General features: G+C 47.8%; 1 pseudogene; it reads right to left on the bottom strand.

Moving 5' to 3' along the window:
• Positions 1-16,475, bottom strand: part of LOC111959519 (dedicator of cytokinesis protein 9-like) — a 118,443-nt pseudogene that overhangs the window by 80,863 nt on the left and 21,105 nt on the right.

Raw genomic sequence — 16,475 nt, 5'->3', positions numbered from 1 at the left:
CTGATGGGCAGCCATTCTTGCATTAATCATTGCTTGGAGTTTGTCAGAATTTGTGAAGGTTTTGTTTGTCGCACCGCCCTTGAGGATTAAACCCACAAAGTTTCAATGGGATTAAGGTTCGGGTAGTTCCTGGCCATGGGACCCAAATATTGATGTTTTGTCTCCCGGCCAGCTTGTTTATCACTTTTGCTTATGGAAGGTGCCCATCACATTGCTTGGAAAAAACGGCATGTTTCATCCACAAACTGTTCTGGATGGTTTGGGAAGAAGTTTGCTCCGCGGAGGATGTGTTGGTAATTTTTTTATTCATGGTGTGTTATTAGGCAAAAATGTGTGAGTGCGCCCACTCCCCTTGGTTGAGAAAGCACCAACAAGAATGGTTCTCAGGATGTTTAACTGTGGCATGACAAGGATGATGGTAGCGTTCAACCTTGTTTTTATCCGGACAGTTTTTCCGGATGCCAAAATTGGGAAAGGGGTTATCAGAGAATATGACTTTAACCAACCAGTTCTCAAAGCATCGGAGTCATCCCTGTAGCTTTGCAGATATAAGTTGTCCTGATGTTTTTCCTGGAGGAGAAGTGGCTTTTCTTTGCTGCCTTCTTGCCAGGCATCCTCCAAAGTTCCCTCACTGTGCGTGAGATGCTACTCACACTGGCCTTTTGTATTCGAGCCAAGCTCTGTATGGTGTGCCCGATCGTAGGCTGAATCACTTTAGACAATCCTGGAGCTTGCGGACTTTTTCTTGGGCGCTGAGCCTTCTTCATAAGGTTGGAAAACGCTCTCATTGAAAGTCTTGAATGATCGATAATGGTTGATTTAGTTGCATCTTACTAGGCAGGATATCTGCTGTGAAGCCTTTTTGTTGCAAGCAATGCTGAGGCACGTGTTTCTTGCAGGTACCATGGTTTGACAGAGTGAAGAAAATGATGTCAATGACCACCTTTTTTGGAGCTATCCAATCGTTTATTTTTGAACTAATAGTAACAAGAGTGGATGCTCTCAGACCTTGTCTCGTAACCTCACACTGTTGTTAACGAGAGAATCACTGTGACATGGATGTTAGCTGGTCTTTGTTCGGCAGGGTGAAATGCAAGTGGAAAATGTTTTTGCGGCGGATTCGTTATTTGGGCTGCCATCAGTCAGGATGTGGCCCAGAATTAATTGACAGTATGCCAGGGTGTATTGCAGAGGTCTTGAAAACGAAGGGTCAACACTGCAAATATTCACTCTTTGCATCAACTTCATGGAATTGTCAATAAAAGCCTTTGACACTTATGAAATGCTTGTAATTATACTTCAGTATTCCATAGTAACATCTGACAAAAATATCTAAAGACACTGAAGCAGAAAACTTTGTGGAAATTAATATTTGTGTCATTCTCAAAAAAAAATGGCCACGAATGTACATTTTACGGACACATCTTTTGTTTGTTTTTAATCCCAATCCTGAGCTACCCTCAACCCCTACCATCTATCTCTGAAGACCCTCCAGTTTGATTTCTATTGGCCATATATTCTTTACTGTGCTGTTTCACAAAAGTTCTGAACCTACATACATTTTACGGACACACTATATTTTACATTAGTTATCTTGTTGTTTTTAGTCCCACCCTTCAGCTCCACTCAACCCCTCCCATCTATCTCTTAACACCATCCATTTATTTTATTTCATTTGCCATATATTTTTCAACTCTGCTGTGATGTTTCACAAAAGTTCTGAACCTTTCAATTCTCATAGTTCTACAGATTGWAAAATAAATATATATTTTTTTGCTAAAAGTATTATTATATTACTGATCGTTTAACTATGACTTTTAAAATCACCCAGCAGTGTTATTTGCAGAGTTAGCTCCAGGTAAATGTTGCAATTCTTCAGCCATTCCTGGACCTGCTACCAAAAACATGGACAGTACCAAAACAAATGATCGAATGATTTTGTCTCTTCGCAGCTAAATCTGCAGAGTTGGAAAGGTTGTTTCCCGCATATACTGTATATAACATTCTATTGGTTGCAAGTATTTTCTATAATATATATATATTTTTAAATGCTACATTTTGAATCCGCTGTCGTTTTGCATATCAGTTCATAAACCATGTGCCATGGAATTGGTACATTGAAAATCTCTTCCCAACTATTTTGCTATCTATATGGCACAGCTTTAAAAAAAAAAATTGGTCGTTAAATTAAACTGCCATACTTTTTTATTCATCACAATTTTCTTAAACCAATMTTGGTCTTTAATGCCGACAGACAAGTTCCTTACTTTTCCCCCTTCCACTTGCCTCTTCCATTTTTGCGGTAATGCTGCAATTAGTTTTTTTAATCAATTAGTACATTTGAGTTTAACCATAATATTTGTTGTATTATTTGTTCTGTATTTTCTGGTGGATTAAACTGAAACTGCAACCAACTTTATATGTCTTGTTTAAAAAAATAACGATATTTTGGAGATTATTTCATTTTCAAATAACTGAAAGTGAGACGTTCTAATCTGAATAAATGGAAAAATTATTCTTCATTCTTGAACATGGGGTGAGACTACTCTGCTAGAGAACCAGTTCGGATTCAAGCATTTTTGTGAGAGGTCTAATTTTGGTCATATAATTTAAAAAACAGATCTCTAGGTGTAGGCAGGGCTATAAGCAAATAGGTCAACTGGGATATGACTAAAGAGTTAATCAGGGGGATTTCTCCACAAYTAGACAGGTATTTTCCTTTCCATGGTAGCAAGATCTTATCTATTTTTGCTCTGTCAGGTCTTACTAGAGATAGAAAATAATGTTAAAAATGGAGGTGTGAACACACCAGTTGAAGCTAATTAAAGCCATAGGTTTGGGGAGGAGGCTGCTCTCCTCTGAGAAGCATGACTGACTGGCTGCTCTCTACGTACCTACACAGGTATGCTCTCTACGTACCTACCATACGGTATTGCTCTTACGTACCGCTCATCGATACTGCTCGCTAGTAACGCTACTCATCCGCTACTGCTCTCTACGTACTACCATAGCGGCTACTGCTGCTTCTACGTACTACCATGGTACTGGCTCTCTAAATTACCTACCCATGGAGTGCTGCCTCTTCTACGCTACCTACCATGGTGCTGCTCTCTACACTTCCATCGCTCCTATACGTCCCATGTGTGTTCACTATCGTTGCTCTCTATCTATGGTACCCTACCATGTGGTGCTGCTCTCTACGTCAACCTCCATGGTAATGCTCTCTACGTACCCTACCTGGTACTGCTCTCTATGTACCTACCATTGGTGCGCTCTCTCGTTACCTACCATGGTACTGCTCTCCTAATACCTCTACCATGGTGGCTGCTCTCTACGTACCTCCATTGGTGCTGTCTTCTACATACTACCATGTGCTCTGCTCTCTACATACTACCATGGTGCTTGCTCTCTACTACCTACCATGGTCTGCTCTTACATACCTCCTGGTACTGCTCATCTACATACCTACCATGGTGCTGCTCTCTACATACCACCTCACCGCCCCCCCCCCCATACATGGTGCTGTCTCTTCTGAGAAGGCCTGACTGACTGGCTTGCTCTCTACGTATACCTACCCATGGTGCTGCTTCTCTACGTACCTACAGCCATAATGTGCTGCTCTCTACGTACTACCAGAGAGCAGTACCATGGTGTGCTCATTAGTCGAGTTACCTGTACCCATGGTGCTGCATCTCTACATAACCTACCAGGGGCATGCTCTGCTCTCTATCATACCTACCATGGTGCTGCTCTCTTACGCTCACCTACCTATGGTCACTGTCTGCCTACGAGTACGTACCATGGTGCTGCCTCTCTACATCTACCTGACCACTGGATGAGCTGTGTGGCTCTCTAGATACCATCACCATGGTACTGTTCTCTATCGTAACCTACCCATGTGCGAGCTGCTGCCACCCATCCGAGGTTGCTCACATACCTACCATCGGTGCCTAGCTACGCCATGCCTGCTGCTACTACCTTACATGGTATGGCTCTCTACGTACTACCATGGTGCCTCTCCTACGTACCTTAACCATGCGGCTACTGTCTCTCTACGTACCTACCATCGGGTGCTGTATCTTACGATTTACCTACATGGTCTCTGCTCTCACTACGATACCTTTTGGAGGGCCGGTGCATCCGGTCTCTACGTAGACTCTACCATGCATGTGCGTCCGGTAAGTGGAGCATACCCATGTCATGGTACTGCTTCTCTAGTTCCCTTACATTGGTGCTGCTCTCTAGTACTACCATGGTAACTGCTCTCTACGTACCTACCATGGGTTCTTGCTCTCTACCCATACCTTACCATGGTGCTGCCTCTCTACTAGCTACCTGGCCTGCTTGCTCTCTACATAACCTACCATGGTACTGCTCTCTCACGTACCTACCATGCTGCTGCCTCTACTACGTAGCTACCGATCGGTACTGCTCTCTACCGTACCTACACATGCTTGCTGCCTATCTTTACTACCTACACAATCGTACTGCTTACTCTACGTACCTCACCATGCTGGCTGCTCCTCTACCGTACCTACATAGGTCTATACGCTCTTACTACACTCTACCTCCGGTACTGCTCTCTCGTACCTACCCATTCGGTACTGCTCTCTACATCATCCTACCATGCACTTGCTGCTTCTCTACGTTAGGCCTCACTAGTACTGCTCTCTACGTACCTACCATGGTACTTGCGTCCTCTTAGTACCTACCATGTTCCTCGTCTACTCGTACCGCCTCTTACCCCATGTGCTGCTCTCTCTACGTACTACTATCGGTATGAGACTCTTCTACCGTACTCTGGTTGTGTGCTTTCCCCATTACCTACCATGGTGCTGCTCTCTACATACCTTCCATGGGGCGGCGATTACTGCTTCTACGTACATAACCTTTGCTGCTGCTCCTTAAGCCCGTACTACCATGCTGGTCGCCTCTCTACGCATACCTTACCCATGGTGCCTGCTCGATCTAGTCCTACCATGTCTGTCTCTACGTACTACATGGTGCTGGTCTCTCTTATGTACCTACTCGTTACTGCTCTACGTCACCTACATGCTGCTGCTCCTCTCGATACTTCCATGGTGCCTGCTCTCCTCTAAAGCGTGACCGCTGGATGGTGCTCCTCTTACATACCTACCATGGTGCTTGCTCTCCTCCGTACTAACCAGGTATTGCTCTCTACATACCTATGTGCTGCTCTCTACATAGCCTACCGCATGGTGCCCTGCTCTCTACGTACCTCACCCATGCTGTGCTCTCTACGTACCTACCCATGGCTGCTGCTCTCTACCGTATCGCCTACTCCATTGCGTGACTGCTCTTCTACGTACTACCAGGTGCTGCTCTCTCTGAGAGTCTGACTGACTGGCTGCTCTCTACCGTACCTACCATGCGTGGCTGCCTCTCCCTACCTTCCTATGGCTGCTGCTCTCCTACATACCTACCCATGGTGCCTGCTCCTCTTTACTTACCTACCATGGTGCTGCTTCTACATACTACCTGGTACTGCTCTCCTACGTAAACTACATGGTTGCTGCTCCTCTACATACCTACCATTTGGTGATTTGCTCTCTACTATACCTCAACCATGGCTGCTGGCTGTTCACTACCTACATGGTTCTGGCTCTCTACTTGACCCACACCCCCACCCCGACCCCTCCTACCCACTGGTGCTGCTCCTCCATACATACCTAACCATCGGTACCTTGCCTCATCCTACCGTACCTCCTGGTCACTGCTCTTACGTACCTCCATCGGTGCTGCTCCTCTACATACTACCATTGATTACTTTGTCTCTACCGTACCTTACCATGAGTACTTTGCTCTCTAACGTACCTACCATCGGTATGCTCTCTAGGTACCTTCATGGTGCTGCTCTCTAACATACCCCTACCATGGTACTGCTCTCTAGTACCTCCCATGGTACGTGCTCTCTACGTATCCCTACCCTGTGCTGCTCTCTACTACCCTACCATGGGTACTGCTCTCTATGTACCTACCATTTTTGTGTTTTTTTTTTTGTTTTTTTGACTGCTCTCTGATCCTACCAGGGTACTGCTCTCTTACGGTACCTACAATGGTGCTGCTCTAATACGCTACCATGGTGCTTGCTCTCTACTACCTACCATGGTGACTGCCTTCTTACGTACCGTACCGATGGTGCTCGCTCTCTGCGTACTGGGCTTTAACCTACATGGTGCTGCTCTCTACGTAACTACCATGGTACTGCTCTCTACGTACTTACCCATGGCTGCTGCTCTTCTTACGTACCTACCATGGTGCTGGCTCTCTACGTAACTACCATGGTGCTGCTCTCCTACGTACCTAATGGTGCTGTGCTCTACGTTGAACCTACTCATTCGTGCCTCTGCGTTCTACGCCTACATGTACTGCTCCAACGTTACCTCCATGGCTCGCTCTCTTTACGTACTACTGGAGCTTGCTCTTAGTACCTACCATGTTGGTTTTGCTCTCTACGTATCCATGGTGCGGTCTCTACGTACTACGATGGTGCTGCTCTCTACGTACTACCTCAGGTAGTGCTACTACGTACCTACTTGCGCTCTCGTCACATGTGGCTGGCTCTCTACGTACCTACCATGCTGCTGCTCTCTAGTCTACGATGGTCGTGCTTCTACTACAATGACTATTCAGAATACATGGGCTGCCTGTACGATGGCGTCTTACATAATACCTACCATGCGCTGCTCTCTAACAGTCTCCATGGTAGCTCTCTCTACGTACACCAATGGTGCTGTTCCTTACAGTACCTACCTGGTACGGTGCTCTCTACGTACCTAGCCATGGTACTGCTCTCTAACGTCTTACCATGGTGCTGCTCTCTTGTCACTTACATCTGCTGCTCGTACCTGCTGCTCTCTACGTATCTACCCATGGTACTGCTCTCCTACGTACTTACCATGCGTGCTGGCTCTCTACGTACTACCATGGCTGCTGTCTTCAATACTTACAGATACTGGTCCTTGCTCTTACTACCTTAATGGTGCTGTCTACATACTACATGGTAGTGCTCTCTACATACTACGATGGTGCTGTCTCTCTACACTACCATGGTGCTGCTCATTCTACGATACATCCATGGTAGCTGGCTCTTACGTACCTACGATGCTGCGCTCGTCACCTACATGGTTCTGCTCTCTACGTACCTACGCATGGTGACTGCTCTCTACGTACCTGACCATTCGGGTCTGCTCTCTACGTACTCACATGGTGACTGTCTCTACAGTATCCTAATTGGTACTGCTCTCCTACTACCTAACCATGCTGCTGCTCTCTATCGTACCTACCTGGTACTCTCTCTACCATACCTACCGTACGCTGGCTTGCTCTCTACTACCTACCATGGTATGCTCTCCTACGTACCTACCATAGGTACTGGCTTTCTACGTTAGCCTTACCACTGGTGCTTATGCTTCTACGTACCTACATGGTACTGCTCTCTAAATACCTACCCATGGTGCTGCTCTCTAGCTACCTCCTGGTTTATGCTCTCTACCTACCTACGATGGGCTGCTCTCTACATACTAACCATTGGGTGCTGCTCTTTACGTACCTTACCATGCTGCTGCCTCTCATCTACCATTGGTTGAAGTGATTTCGACCCTCGCAACTTACTGGTGTTATTATTATTCTGACCCTGCTTGGTCCATTCTATAACATTTAACATTCTTTGGCCATGTTTTCTGTCCCTAATTCCACCGGCAGAGCGGCAAGTTGACTGGCCACCCTCATAGCTCGGGTTCCATCCTCTAGGTTTCTTCCTAGGTTCTGGCCTTTCTAGGGGGTTTTCTCCTAGCCACTGTGTTCTCCCTGCATTGCTTGCTGTTTTGGTTTTAGGCTGGGTTTCTGATACAGCACTTTGAGTTCAGCTGATGTGACGACAGGCTATATAATAATTTTGATTTGATTTTGATTTGATCTTCATGGCGGTTTAACTTACTTTATGTCCATTGTAGAACTGGGCATAAATAATCCTTCTGCTTGGAACCGCCCATTAGTGAAAACAGCACCCACCTGAAAGCTGTCCATACTCCCCAACGAACTGTCTGCCTTTCCCGGCTCGTCATCTGCAACAGAAAAAAGGGCAGAGCACCCCATTGAAAACAGAGGTTCAACAATTCCACTATTTTACAGGCTACAACTCCATTACCACACCTCTTCCTTAATCACACACTACTAAACAGTTAAGTAGAGTAAACAGTGACTTAGACTGCCCTGAGAACAGCGAGGACAGACAGAAAAACAGAGCAGGCCTGAGATCAGATCCCAGAGCCCTTATGGGAACCACTGTGTTGTTTTCCCCCTAGGAAAGCGTGACTACTAAAAGGTAGTGAGAGTTAACGGTGTTCTTTCCTCCTGGCTCAGGCCTCAGATCAGATTAAATACCTGGGTGGTCCTCCAGCTCCACCATCATCAGACTAGAAGGAGATGTCTTGAGAGTTCACATTTACAGACAAGACTGTTAATGATGTGCTTTAGCTTGTACAGGAACTAGTGTACCACTATCATCTATGTCTTCCCCAGTCTGGCTCCAYGGTGTTTTAAACTACTCTGAGCCAACTACAGCCCATCAGTGTGGTGCTTTATGCTAGCTATGCCRTGCAACAGGGTTATTTACATGGGCGGTTGATGAAAGACTGTAGAACAGGCCTAAGTACATCTTATTTACACATGGCTTCTCTTGGCCCGACAGGCAGACAAGTGTACTGCAGTGAACCCTGGGATGTTTTCTTTGTATTACTGACACTTTGAGGAGCACATTCTCCTTGAACTAGGGGTTTTGTTGAAAGAAAGGAAGATATTTTAACAGCATTTACACAGAAATCTTTGTCTCCACTCTTAACTCCCATCCTTGAACTCTGAAAACACACACACACGCACACACACACGCACACACACACATGCACAGCACGACCGGCACAGCACACATGCACATCACACACACAGACACGCATGGGCTCACACGCCCCCCACACACACGTCATGCACACACACACCATCGTGGATGTCCCCGTTCCTCTTCTCCTGCATGGCGATCTCAAAGCTGCTGTGGAGGATCTTGTTGAGAGTGCCGATCCAGTCTTCCATCTCTCCCTCGCTGTCGGCAGCCAGCAGGATGTCCCTTTACTAATAGCCTCAGCTTGTCCACGTGCGGTACTTGCTGTTCAACGCAACAGGTCAACATAGTGCGCCTTCTGCACCCTAATGATTCTCCAGACGCACCCACAGATGCTGAGGCAAGCACGTAGACGACTGCAAGTTGTATGTGCGTAGGAGCGAGTGAGTGTGGAAAGAGTAGAGAGGAGGACTGATGACTGAGCGACGTTGAAGGCACACGCTTGAGAGGAGGTGACTCCGAGGCTCGGCTTTACTCAGTGGTTTATTCCCTTGACTGAGTTCTCGCGTACGTAACCACAAAATATCATTTTTAAGCGTTAGCCAAGAAGAGAGAGAAAGTAGAGGCGAAAGGAAGGAGAATGAAGAGAAGATGGAATGAGTGGATAGTGTGAAGAATGAGTCGAATAGATTACCGCAGCAGCTGGAGACTTTTGAGAGCCTTGTGTTATGTCGATACCCTTTAGAGGTAGGAGGAGAGAAAGTAGGGTGGGTAGGTAGAGTAAAGTGGTAGGAGTAAGGAAGAATTAGGGAGAGAGAGAGGTAGGGCAGAACAGTCGGAGGAGGAATTGATGACGGGGTGTCTGGAGGAGGAGGTAAGGTTTCTTGAAGGGTTCCCAGAAAGATTCAGTAGTACAGAGAGTAAGAGGAGAGTCAAAGATGCAGTGGGAGTGAGAGGATATGAGGGGGAGGGAGGAAGGAGAGAGGAAGGAGGAGGGGATTTAGGGAGAGTGATGAGGATGATGAGATGAGAAGTTTCCAGTAACGGGCTCTAGGTCTGAGGACGAACGACAGCGTGGTTTCAAGAGGTCCCGTAAACAGATCATTGAAAAAGCCAAGCAGGCAGACTGGAGCCTGATGGGGAGGAAAGCGTAGAGGCCAATATAATATGGGGAGAAGGTGAGGGTTAGAAGCTATTAGGAGGAAGTGATGGCAAGAGATCTTGGAAACTGTTTATCATTTTATCAAAGGACGGTTGGCAATTATGAGTTTTAGATTAAAGAAACAGCCGAACTCAGAAAGCACTGAGGGGCCTCGGAAAACAGCTAGGGGTAATCATCCTCTTTGGAGGAAGAGGAGGAAAAAAGAAGAAGACTAAGCAAATCATGGCATGTGGTCATGGCGATGGGTGAGAGGGCTGGGCATTATGTAGAGAGAGAGAACAAGAGCAACGAGTCCTCATATTTTGTGAGTGATATACTCGATGGTTGCGTGTTGCGAGGCTAGAGCAACCTTCCCTCCACTACAGCTTACCTAAGGACACGAAGAATTGGAGATGAGGATAGAGGAGAGCCAGTCTCCTCGCTGACGAGTAGATGCGACGGATCTCGATCGAGGGGGGCTCTTCCAAGACGTGGCTTCCCTAGCTCTTGCAGCTCGAGAGGCTCATGCGGACTCCTACTGCAGAGCATAGAGACGAATGAACTCGCAGGATAATCTACCGACAAGGGAGAAGATGCGATGACATGAGGAGAGGACATTCATGTCTACTTTCCGTAATGCTGTCAAGTGTCGAGGGACAGGCTTGCTCAGGAAACGCAACAGAGGATCAACAACAATTGATGGACTGATGCTCTGATCTCTAGAAAAACAATGCCCTACCACCCAGAAAACAGCATGAATGTAGTTCTTTTTTAAGAGGATGATTACAGTGTGTGCAGGTCAAGTGTGAGTGGCTGTTTCTTACAGTCTAAAATCAAATGTCCCAACTGTGAAAAAATAAAACAGGTCCAAAGAGGAATGTTCTGATCCACCTTCCAAAGTTAACATCCAAATATATGGCAAGTCCCCAGAAGGCAGCTGCTGCTTGGTTTATGATCTGTTTCACGGGACTTGAAGAGAGAGCCTTACTGGAACAACTCCAATCCTCTCCCCCACTTAGAAACTGCATTGACTTTTGACTTGAGATTTTGAATAACTACCAGAACTGATCAATTGATGTTGTATCTATTTACACTAATCTACACACTATTTACACACTAAAGGGTGAGAAAACACAAGGGAAACAGTTGTGGTTAAATATTTGACAACAGTAACATCATTATTCACTTTCCGGTATTTTTTGGAAAGCTTAAAAAAATGATTATTTGTGTTCGGTTAGAGAGACACAGAAGGGATAAACCCAACTGAGTGAACAGAGGAGGAGCAGGGTGCTAAGGTAGAAAGTATTTCAATATGAGCAACAAAGAGCGTAGTGCTGCCAGCACTGGAGCTGGGCTCTTATAAAGGAACTGGAGTCTGCCAGCAGCACTGGACTGGGCTCTTATAAAGGGAACTGAGTCTCAGCACACTGGAGCTGAGCTCTTATAAAGGGGACTGAGTCTGCCAGCAGCACTGGAGCTGAGCTCTATAAAGGGAACTGAGTCTCCAGCACACTGGAGCTGGGCTCTATAAAGGAACTGAGTCTGCCAGCAGCACTGGAGCTTAGCTCTTATAAAGGGACTGAGTCTGCCAGCCAGCACTGGAGCTGCTCTATAAAGGGAACTGAGTCTGCCAGCAGCACTGGAGCTGAGCTCTTATAAAGGGAACTGAGTCTGCCAGCAGCACTGGAGCTGAGCTCTTATAAAGGGAACTGAGTCTGCCAGCAGCACTGGAGCCTCTTATAAAGGGGACTGAGTCTGCCAGCAGCACTGGAGCTGGCTCTTATAAAGGGAACTGAGTCTGTCAGCAGCACTGGAGCTGAGGCTCTTAATAAAGGAACTGAGTCTCCAGCAGCACTGGAGCTGGGCTCTTATAAGGGAACTGAGTCTGTCAGCAGCACTGGAGCTGAGCTCTTATAAAAGGGAACTGAGTCTGCCAGCAGCACTGGAGCTGGAGCTCTTATAAAAGGGAACTGAGTCTTGCCAGCAGCACTGGAGCTAGGCTCTTATAAAGGGACTGAGTCTGCCAGCAGCACTGGAGCTGAGCTCTTAAAAGGGGACTGATCTGCCAGCAGCACGGAGCTGGGTCTTATAAAGGAATGATCTGTCAGCAAGCAGCGACGCTGAGCTGCTTATAAAGGGAACTGAGTCTGCCAAGCAGCACTGGAGCTGGGCTCTTATAAAGGGGAACTGAGTCTGTCAGCCGAGCACTGGAGCTAGCTCTTTATAAAGGGAACTGAGTCTGCCAGCAGCTGGAGCTGAAGCTCTTATAAAGGAACTGAGTCTGCCAGCACTGGAACTGAGCTCTTATAAAGGAACGGAGTCTGCCAGCGCACTGGAGCTGAGCTTTATAAAGGAACTGAGTCTGCCAGCAGCACTGGAGCTGAGCTCTTATTAAAGGAACTGAGCTGCCAGCACTGGAGCTGAGTCTTATAAAGGAACTGAGTCTGCAGCAGCACTGGAGCTGAGCTCTGTATAAAGGGCTGAGTCTGCCAGCAGCACTGGAGCTGGGCTCTTATAAAGGGACTGAGTCTGCCAGGCAGCACTGGAGCTGGGCTCTTATAAAGGGACTGAGTCTGCCAGCAGCACTGGAGCTGAGCTCTGATTAAAGGGAACTGAGTCTTCAGCAGCACGAGCATGAGCCTTATAAAGGGGACTGAGTCTGCCAGCATGCACTGGAGCCTGAGCTCTTATAAAGGAACTGAGTCTGCAGCAGCACTGGAGGAGTCTATAAAGAACTGAGTCTGCCAGCAGCATGGAGCTGAGCTCTTATAAAGGGAACTGAGTCTGCCAGCAGCACTGAGCTGAGCTCTTATAAAGGAACTGAGTCTGTCAGCAGCACTGGAGCTGAGCTCCTTATAAAGGGACTGAGTCTGCAGCAGACTGGAGACTGGCGTCTTATAAAGGGAACTGAGTCTGCCAGCAGCACTGGAGCTGGGCTCTTATAAAGGGACTGAGTCTGCCAGCAGCACTGGAGCTGAGCTCTTATAAAGGGAACTGAGTCTGCCAGCACTGGAGCTGAGCTCTTATAAAGGGAACTGAGTCTGCCAGCAGCACTGGAGCTGAAGCTCTTATAAAGGAACTGAGTCTGCCAGCAGCACTGGAGCTGAGCTCTTATAAAGGGAACTGAGTCTCCACAGCACTGGACTGAGCTCTTATAAAGGGAACTGAGTCTGCAGCAGCACTGGAGCTGAGCTCTTATAAAGGGGACTGAGTCTGCCAGCAGCACTGGAGCTGGGCTCTTATAAAGGGACTGAGTCTGCCAGCGCACTGGAGCTGGGCTCTTATAAAGGGGACTGAGTCTGCAGCAGCACTGGAGCTGAGCTCTTAAAGGGAACTGAGTCTGCCAGCAGCACTGGAGCTGACTCTTTATAAAGGGGACTGAGTCTGCCAGCAGCACTGGAGCTGGGCTCTTATAAAAGGGAACTGAGTCTGCCAGCAGCACTGGAGCTGAGCTCTTATAAAGGAACTGAGTCTGCCAGCAGCACTGGAGCTGAGCTCTCTATAAAGGGAACTGAGTCTGCCAGCAGCACTGGAGCTGGCTCTTATTAAAGGGGAACTGAGTCTGTCAGCAGCACTGGAGCTGAGCTCTTATAAAGGGACTGAGTCTCCCAGCAGCACTGGAGCTGGGCTCTTATAAAGGGAACTGAGTCTGCCAGCAGCACTGGAGCTGGCTCTTAAAAGGGACTGAGTTCTGCCAGCAGCACTGGAGCTGAGCTCTTATAAAGGGAACTGAGTCTGCCAGCACTGGAGCTGAGCTCTTATAAAGGGGAACTGAGTCTGCCAGCAGCACTGGAGCTGAGCTTCTTATAAAGGGACTGAGTCTGCCAGCAGCACTGAGCTGAGCTCTTATAAAGGGAACTGAGTCTGCCACAGCACTGATCTGAGCTCTTATAAAGGGAACTGAGTCTGCCAGCAGCACTGGAGCTGAGCTCTTATAAAGGGGACTGAGTCTTGCCAGCAGCACTGGAGCTGGGCTCTTATAAAGGGAACTGAGTCTGCCAGCAGCACTGGAGCTGGGCTCTTATAAAGGGACTGAGTCTGGTCCAGCAGCACTGGAGCTGAGCTCTTATAAAAGGGAACTGAGTCTGCCAGCAGCACTGGAGCTGAGCTCTTATAAAAGGGACTGAGTCTGCCAGCAGCACTGGAGTGGGCTCTTATAAAGGGAACTGAGTCTGCCAGCAGCACTGGATCTGAGCTCTTATAAAGGAACTGAGTCTGTCAGCAGCACTGGAGCTGAGCTCTTATAAAGGGACTGAGTCTGCCAGCAGCACTGGAGCTGGGCTCTTATAAAGGGAACTGAGTCTGCCAGCAGCCACTGGATCTGAGCTCTTATAAAGGGAACTGAGTCTGCCAGCAGCACTGGAGCTGGGCTCTTATAAAGGGAACTGAGTCTGCCAGCAGCACTGGAGCTGGCTTTATAAAGGAACTGAGTCTGCCAGCAGCACTGGAGCTGGGCTCTTATAAAGGGACTGAGTCTGCCAGCAGCCACTGGATCTGAGCTCTTATAAAGGGACTGGTCTGCCAGCAGCACTGGATCTGGAGCTCTTATAAAGGGACTGAGTCTGCCAGCAGCACTGGATCTAGCTGCTTATAAAGGGAACTGAGTCTGTCAGCAGCACTGGATCTGGCTCTTATAAAGGGAACTGAGTCTGCCAGCAGCACTGGAGCTGGGCTCTTATAAAGGAACTGAGTCTGCCAGCAGCACTGGAGCTGAGCTCTTATAAAGGAACTGAGGTCTGCCACAGCACGGAGCTGGGCTCTTATAAAGGAACTGAGTCTGCCAGCAGCACTGGACCGTGGAGGTGACCTATGGCCCCCAGTCAGCCAGAAAGAATGATGTCACTACCTCAGGTCGGCCTCAGATTCCTCAATTACAACACCTTCCGAAGCTGGTGATTCAGTCAGCCACCATAAAAACCACCTTGGCTTGATTACGGATATGCATCCAGGCTTTGGTTATTATAGAGTTCATTCAAATGTCCAGGAGATCCTACCATGGGAGCTGAGGTGTAGTCATTCCACTGTTGTGTAAAACAACCTCCCCAAAAATTGCCTGAAGTTTCTATATAAATCATAGCTCCACATAACATCAGGCTGAGCCTTTCGGCCTGCAGAGAGAGGCCTGTAGAGAGGGAGGTGAATGGGAGGGAGAGTCATTAGCTCAAGGCCAGTAGAGTAAACACTAGTTAAGGTGTTTGGGACAGGAGTCAGAGTGGATTCATCATCAAGGGACTAATAAGCAGGGTTCGTTAAATAACACATTAACTGTGAGTGGAGAGTAATTATCACTATACTGGTTCGTTAAATAACACTAACTGTGAGTGGAGAGTAGATTATCACTATACTGCTTTAAATAACACATTAACTGTGAGTGGAGGTAGATATCACTACTGGGTTCTTAAATAAACATTAACTGTGAGTGGAGAGGTATCACTATACTGGGAGGAGAGGAGAGAGAGGAGAGGCGAAAGGAGGAAGAGGGAGAGGAGGAGAGGAGAGAGGGAGAGGAAAAGGAGGGAGAGGGGAGAGAGGAGAGGAGAAGAGAGGGAAAATGAGGGAGAGGGAGAGGAGAGAGAGGGAAAAAGGGGAGAGGGGAGAGGAGGGAGAGAGAGGAGAGAGAGGAGAGGGAAAGGAGGAGAGGGAGAGGAGAGAGGAGAGGGGAAAGGAGGGAGGGGAGAGGAGGGAGAAGAGAGAGGAGAGGGAAAAGGGAGAGGGAGAGGAGGGAGAGGAGAGGAGGAGAGAGAGGAAAATGAGGGAGAGGGAGAGGGAGAGGAGAGGGAGAGGAAGGAGAGGGAGGAGAGGAAGGAGGAAGAAGGAGGGGGAAGGAGAGGAGGGAAGAAGGAGAGGAAGGAGAGAGAGGAGAGGAGGGAGAGGAGAGGGAGAGGAAGGAGAGAGAGGGGAGGAGAATCTTGGATGTGTTCTGTGGTTCTATCATCATGGAAAGTCTGAGGAGCGCTGGGATGGATTATGATGGTGGTGACAGGAAATGGTTGGAGATGTCTCTCAGGTCACCAGACCTCAGATCAGATCACACAGAGGAGGTCCACCTAGTGAGAGAGGACGTGGGACGTGGCCAGTGACTCTTCTTCTGTGTGTGCATGCGTGTGTATGCGTGCGTGTGCGTGTGCCTGTGGCAGTGTGTGTGTTTGTCTTTCATAAAAGAGCGGGGAGAAGCGTGCTGAAGCAGCTTGAGGCAGAGGGGGGGGGGATGATGTCACACCATATGCCTATAATTACCTAAGAGCAGATCCCCTCCAAGGCCAGTTGTTGTGGTTTATAATTAGGCACATTATCTTGCCAATATAATGTCAAATCTCGGGCTAAATGAAACACAGATCAGAGTGAAGGGGATAGCATGCATTGCCACATTTACAAGCATTTACATACTCCCACTTGGCCAGATCTTCAGACAGTACAGTGTCCACTGCTAGGCAGATGACATACCGGTGTCCATTAAAACCACCACTGCTACGCAGA

This window comes from Salvelinus sp. IW2-2015, linkage group LG36 (assembly GCF_002910315.2).
Source record: "Salvelinus sp. IW2-2015 linkage group LG36, ASM291031v2, whole genome shotgun sequence".
In the NCBI taxonomy this organism is placed as follows: Eukaryota; Metazoa; Chordata; class Actinopteri; order Salmoniformes; family Salmonidae; genus Salvelinus; species Salvelinus sp. IW2-2015.
Note: the sequence above shows the minus strand (reverse complement) of the source record. Positions and strands in the feature narration are given on the sequence as shown.